Raw genomic sequence first — 6,726 nt, forward strand, 5'->3', positions numbered from 1 at the left:
CTTACATTTTTGGGTTTGGTTTCTTTCCTATCTGCTGTGATTTTAATCTATAAAGGTTTAACTGCTCTTGCTTTGGGGTTTTTTTTGTGCAATCTTTTCAGTTTCTCTGGTATCCCTCTTGCCCACTCTCCCTCCTCCTGTTGAGGCCTGGGCAAAGAACAGATACAGATCAAGCACTGGGTGTGCAATTATTGCAGCCCAAAAGCAAAAGTGCTTGATGTGCACAAATTCATATAATGTTTATCTCTGTGGTTTGTTGTTGTTTTTTTTCTTTAAAGCAAACATGATCAATTAATTTCTGTCAGCCTGAAAAGTGTTGCCAGTGGTGACTTCCAACTAGAGATGGATGTCCTAGTGTCCTGAGGTAGCATTCCTCCAGGTAAACCAGTAGCATGTGCTAGTAAGAATACATTTCTTATACAGGAACTCTGCTAATTCTGTATCATAGAATCACAGAATGGTTTGGGTTGGAAGGGACCTCAAAGACAATCCAGTCCCAACCCCCTGCATGAGCAGGGACACCTCCCACCAGCCCAGGCTGCTCCAAGCCCCATCCAACCTGCCCTTCAACACTGCCAGAGATGGGGCAGCCACAGCTTCCCTGGGCAACCTGGGCCAGGCTCTCACCACCCTCACACTCCACAATTTCCTCCTCATGTCTCACCTCAATCTCCCCTCCTCCAGTTTTCATCCATTCCCCCTTGTCCTCTAACCACAAGCACTCGACCCAAGCCCCTCCCCAGCTTTTCTGGAGCCCTTTCAGGCACTGGAAGATTGCTGTCAGTAGTATTTAGTGTCAATGTTGAGAATTATTTATATTAAAAGGCAGCACCATCAGTTATTAAAACTGGAAGAGTTATCAACAACGTAGTTCAGTCCTCCATGGTTATTCAGTACTTCTCTTTAGGAAGAGCTGGCCTGCATGTGGGTTCTTGCTAGCAGGTACTGTTACCCAAAGACCATCTGTATGAGCTGGGCCAGTTTTGCTTTGTTTCCATGATTTTGAGCATCCCTTTCTGTCCCACAGATTTAGGACAGACAACACTGCTGTTATGTCTCTGTAGACTGTGCTCTTAAATATTCTCTCAATGGAAAGTGCTTGGATAGAAGTTATATTCAAGCTATTCCCCCTGTACTTGGTGGATTTTAACATCTTAACAAAAAAATTCAGGTTACTATTTTAGGAAACTTCTCATCAAATACTGGGGACAAGTAGTTTAAGATCCAGTGGTTCCTCAGAGGACAAGTATTTGTGGCAGGTATTACTGTGACTTTTAAATTTTGTCCCTGTCCCCCTGTATTTTCTGTCTTCCACGATTATTTCAGTACAATTTAAATTCTGTTTGCTTCTTATTGGTTGTGGGGTTGTGTTTTTAATTATGAATTGCAAATTTATCAACTAAATAATGATGAAATAACACTTCAGTCTGAATCACCTCAAACTATTGCAAAACACAGCATGACTCAGAGCTAAATGTCCTATAAAAATTTGAAAAGTTTAAAGGACGGAGCAAATTAAATATTTGCTAAGTGTATAAATCCTTTGTCAACCATGTAAGAAATGCTGGCATGGCCAGGATAAAATGAGGCATTCTTCTTCCCTTCCCTTCTTACATTTCTCCACCCTACTCAACTGGTTTGGTTTGAAAATTTGATTACTTTTTTTTTTCTCCCCTGAATTTCAAAGGAAAGGCTGGAGTGTTCTTCTCCTATTAACATCCCCAAACCACAGCCTGGTTGTAGCCCCAGAATAGGAACAAATTGCATAGATAGGATAAAAGAAAAAAAAAAACACAACAAAACAACCAACAAAACAACTTAGATCAACTATTACAATGTTCTCATGTCTTCCTTGACATTTTAAACCACAATAAGGAATGACTGTGCTGCCCAGCACAATCACATCCTATTAAAAGCCATAGTAGAATCCATACAGACAACAAATAATGGAGCTGTTCTGAGTGCTGTTCTGAGTGTTCCATGCTACATCACACTTGGTCTTGTTCCATTCTCTCTCAACACCATTCTCTGCAACTCATATATACATCAGGAGAGCAATCCCAAATCCATGGGCCATGGATAACATCTCCCAAACTTTCTTCATGCATGCATTTAAATATACATCCATATATATCTGTACACACATAGATACATAAACGTAAATAAAACTCCTATATATATTTTTAGCCTATAAAAATCTCTATTGCTGTTTTTTTTCATTGCTCTGAAGTGACAAAAAAGTATTTCCCCAGATTTCCCATAAATTAATGCAGTAGAGACACATAACATGACTTCACAGGCAGACTAGGCTATTTAAAGAAGTTAAAAATCATGCTTTTACATTTAAAACATGGGAGGCTACTCTCTCCTCTGCAGGAATGATAATGGGAAGCAATGTGATTAAGTAGCCCTACTGGAGCGAGCACAAGCATGACTAACGAAAAAGGGGGTGAGTGAATTCCAGCTTTTTGTGGGGATTATCAAGGGACTTTTGAATCTGTTCAGTAACAAAGGGGAATTCCTGGTAGGAAAAAAAAAAAAAGAAGCAGACGACAGAAAAAAATGAAAGGAAAATTATCATAGAATCAGAGGATGGTTTCGGTTGGAAGGGACCTTCAAGACCATCCAGTTCCAACCCCCTGCATGGGCAGGGACACCTCCCACCAGACCAGGCTGCTCCAAGCCCCATCCAACCTGCCCTTCAACACTGCCAGGGATGGGGCAGCCACAGCTTCCCTGGGCAACCTGGGCCAGGCTCTCACCACCCTCACACTCCACAATTTCCTCCTCATGTCTCACCTCAATCTCCCCTCCTCCACTTTTCATCCATTCCCCCTTGTCCTCTCCCTCCCTGCCCTTGTCCCAAGCCCCTCCCCAGCTTTCCTGGAGCCCCTTCAGGCCCTGGAAGGTGCTCTAAGGTCTCCCTGGAGCCTTCTTTTCTTCAGGCTGAACAACTCCTGTAACATCATATAATTTGCCCTTCCTTTTTCCCCTTCAGACTTTGTACAATACAGGTTTGTGCTCTCCTGAATTATTATTTTTTTTCTCCTTTGAGAAAACCCTTCTTTCGGTTTTGTTCAGCTTTCTGATTCCAAGCTGGAGCAGGATGCCTTCTCTTCTTTTGGTCTCAAGTTTTGGGAGGAGATTGGTTAACCACTGAAAGGCCTTATCTCTTAAAAACTGAGGTGAACCTGAAGGCAAAGACTTGTTCTCCTCAGGGCAGGCTCCTCTCACCGATCCACAAACTGGTAATTTTGTTGTCTGTTACTTCAGAAAGTGGCTCACCTGCTTTCTCTCTGGTATTGGAAGTTTATCAGATGGCAGTATAAAATCCTTTGTTTCTACCCTTTAAATATCCTTCTGGAAGGTAATTTTTTAACCCTGTGGGATCCCAAATGGACTTTAGGTTTATTTCTTGAGAACCTAAAGCACTGTAAGGAGAAACTGTGAGGACCTGGGCTGGATGTCTCGGTAACATTTTTCTGAGCAAGGCAGAAATGAAATTAAAGAGGCAGGTGAGGAATCCTAAAATGAAAATATCCTAGACCTTGACAAGCTATCCTCTTGTAAGATGACTTAAAAGAACAGGAGGGATCTGCATATCTGCTGTCTCAGGAATATGGCAAAGGCAGTGATAGAATAAACTCATTTAATCCAGTAATTTGACACAGAATCAAAATGGGCTTCCAGAGCCACACCTGGGTGTTAGAAGTACTCCACCCAGTTTCCTACGTTAAATATTCATGTCATAGGAGTGAATCTTTGTGTGAAAGGCAGTGGCTGTGTTCAGGTAACAAGTAGGTGTGAGAACTCTTATCTAGATGGAGAATCCTGAGAAACCTTTAGACAGGTACCTGGCTATAGGTCTCAAAATATGACTAATCAACACCTGAATGTAAGAGGAGAGACAGTGCTGGAGCACACAGAAGTCATTTCAAAAAACCTGTTTAGACCTAAGTATCCCACACAGAGTTATAAAATGTAGGTATTTTATGGTCATTATTCCTAGTGCACCCAAAATCTATACATAATGAAAGATTAAGAACTCTCTTTTCAATCATTTTACTATCAGTAGAAGCCAATCTAAATTTGAAATTGTTCTCTAAAGCAATAAATGCATTTCATCTTAACTATCAGCTTAAAGTCTATTTGTCTTTAACTACATAATTTCAGTTCATCTGAGTTTGCCATGCACAGGTAGGATGACTCCTCAACTGGTACAAGTATCCTGTCACTGTTGAAGCTGCAGAATACACATTTATCTGTTATTTGGTCCTCAAATAGAATAACCATTTATTCCAAGAGAACAGAATGAATCAAACATCCAGGAAATTGTTTCTTCATTCATAATGAGAACACTTGTTTTATTAATGAAACAGTCTTAAAGATATTTAAAAAAAAACAGTCATAAAATTATGGCTACAGCCATCTGCTTCATGTAGGACAGGTTTTATGACAGCTCAGATAATCTTCAGTGTGGATCTGCATGGACGTTCTAAAAATGAACAGGCATCTAATCAAGCTTTTTTGCCTTCATTTGCAAACAAACTCTAAGATACCAAATACTCCTCCTGTTGAGCTCCACTCAGCAAACCTAGATTGTGGAAATGTAACCAGGGATGCAATTATTTGGGAAAAGGAAAAGGAATAAGCTGAGCTTTAGAAATCTAGAAATAACATTATTTTGCAGAAGTGACATCTAGAAGTTATTTAATTTTTCTTATATTTTTTTAATATTTAATAGTGTGTTACCAAATTTCTCTTTGCCAAAACACCAAAAAAGCAACTCCTAACCTTCATTTTTGTTACACAAATGTTTTGCACATTAACTAATAGAGGAATAGAAGAGTCAAGAAAATGGAAATGTACATTTAAATTTGTATGTTGTGTTCATGTCTCACAGATCTAGTTAACTCCAGTGATTCAATAAACATGCACTATTTATGTATTTGATTAACCTTTTAAAATCTCTCTGTCATTTTTACACAGCTGACATTTCCAGCTGTTTAAACCAGAAGATTACAATTCAACAAAGTCATAAATTCCAGATGGCCTTGTAAAAGGGAAAAAAAAAGAGGAAACCTTTGTACAGAACTAGAAGTAAATCTGACTTGGCATCAGAAGTACCTGCTGAGAAAGCAGTATTTAGACAGAAGGATGTTGCTTTTCTCCTAAAATAATGAGGTATGGAGAGAAAATATTTTTGCCTTAATAGTTTGAGCAACAAAACACTTACTCACTCAGCAAGGCTATCAAGCGTTTTTAAACGTTTTAATTTCCTGCTGGTTTACCACCATTATTTATTAACGTCCAACAAAAGGAAAGAGAAGCAAAGTTTGCCCAGTGTATCAAGAGCAGTTCCTGTGAAGTAGGAGAATGGGTAAGATGAGGATTTGTGAAACAACCCTGGAAGGAGATGAAAGGGTAAAACCAGGGTATATTATGATAGAAGTTTATTATACACTGGTTAACTGGGTGGAGAGAAGACTGTTTTTTGATCAAGCAAGGGAAACATCCAAAAGGACAAAACCTGATGGCTTTAATTACTTCTTGGAATTATTTTTTTTTACCCTGTTGGAAAAGAAATACAAGACAGAGACAGTCCAACGAGTTCTTGGAATATGCTGGGGACAGCTTTTTCTTCAGAAGGTGAGGAAAACTATTAAGGGAGTGGCTATTTTAGATCCTCTGCTGACTAGGTAGGCACCAACTGCCTGAGAGCGGAAGGGAATTGAGGTGAAAGAAAAGCTTGTCATTTAATGATCAGTGCTACAAAAAGGACTGGGAAAGCAGCAAAATAAGATTGCTCCCCCTTTCTCCCCCTGGAAAAGAAAACAAAATGTTAACACGCTCCAGAGACTGATAAGGAGGGTTTCTTAGGAAGACTGTTTAATTAATAAAAGAATGCAGGAGAGCTCGTCTGTTTTAGTCATTGCTGGAGTCAGCTCTTAATTATCTGAGGTAAAGGGAATAACCTAAATTAGGCAAAACCAGTGGATAATACAAATTAGGCTGCGTAAATTAGTCTGCAGGAGTCTGCTTGGTACATTTGAAAGGCTCATGAGCAGCTTCCCACTGAGAGAAGGAGAGAGGAGCCTGGTGCAAACAGCTTATGTTTGTTGTGTGTCATGCACCGTTTTCTGCTGCTCTCTCACAAGAAATGCTGAGGGGAGGCAGAGCTTCCTTCAGTCCCCATCTCCATAAACCATCTATCCTCAGCAGGTTACTCTGTATTATTACACACATTAGCACATTATCCCAGTGCAGGAGAAAGTGATGAATTCACACACACACCCTCCCACACACATTTTCCTTGATTTTTTATGATTTGTCTAACAATCAGCCCTTTGTGCTGTGCATCAAAGTATAAATGATGTGGCCTGCCCTGGTACTCTTCATTTAAAGGTTTTGAAGTGTTCTTAGGATAAATGACTTGGTTCCAGATTGAGGAATGTCACCCCAACAGTTTAACTCAGCTGTAACTATGAACAATTTATTCCAAAAAAGGGCTAACTCAGAGCTCACTGAATTAACAGCTGAATTCTGCAATTTTTACATTTCCACTGAAAAATTCAAACATATACTTGCTTTTCTAGGATAAGTCCTTACAAGGAGTTGATATGCAAGTCCACCCAAAACCAGCAGTGGGGTGGGCAGCATTGTTTCTGTTGAAAAGCTACATCCCCAGCTAGCTCTACTGCCACAGAAATATCATCCCACCACAAA

Source organism: Chaetura pelagica, unplaced genomic scaffold (assembly GCF_000747805.2).
Source record: "Chaetura pelagica isolate M959 unplaced genomic scaffold, ChaPel_1.0 scaffold128, whole genome shotgun sequence".
In the NCBI taxonomy this organism is placed as follows: Eukaryota; Metazoa; Chordata; class Aves; order Apodiformes; family Apodidae; genus Chaetura; species Chaetura pelagica.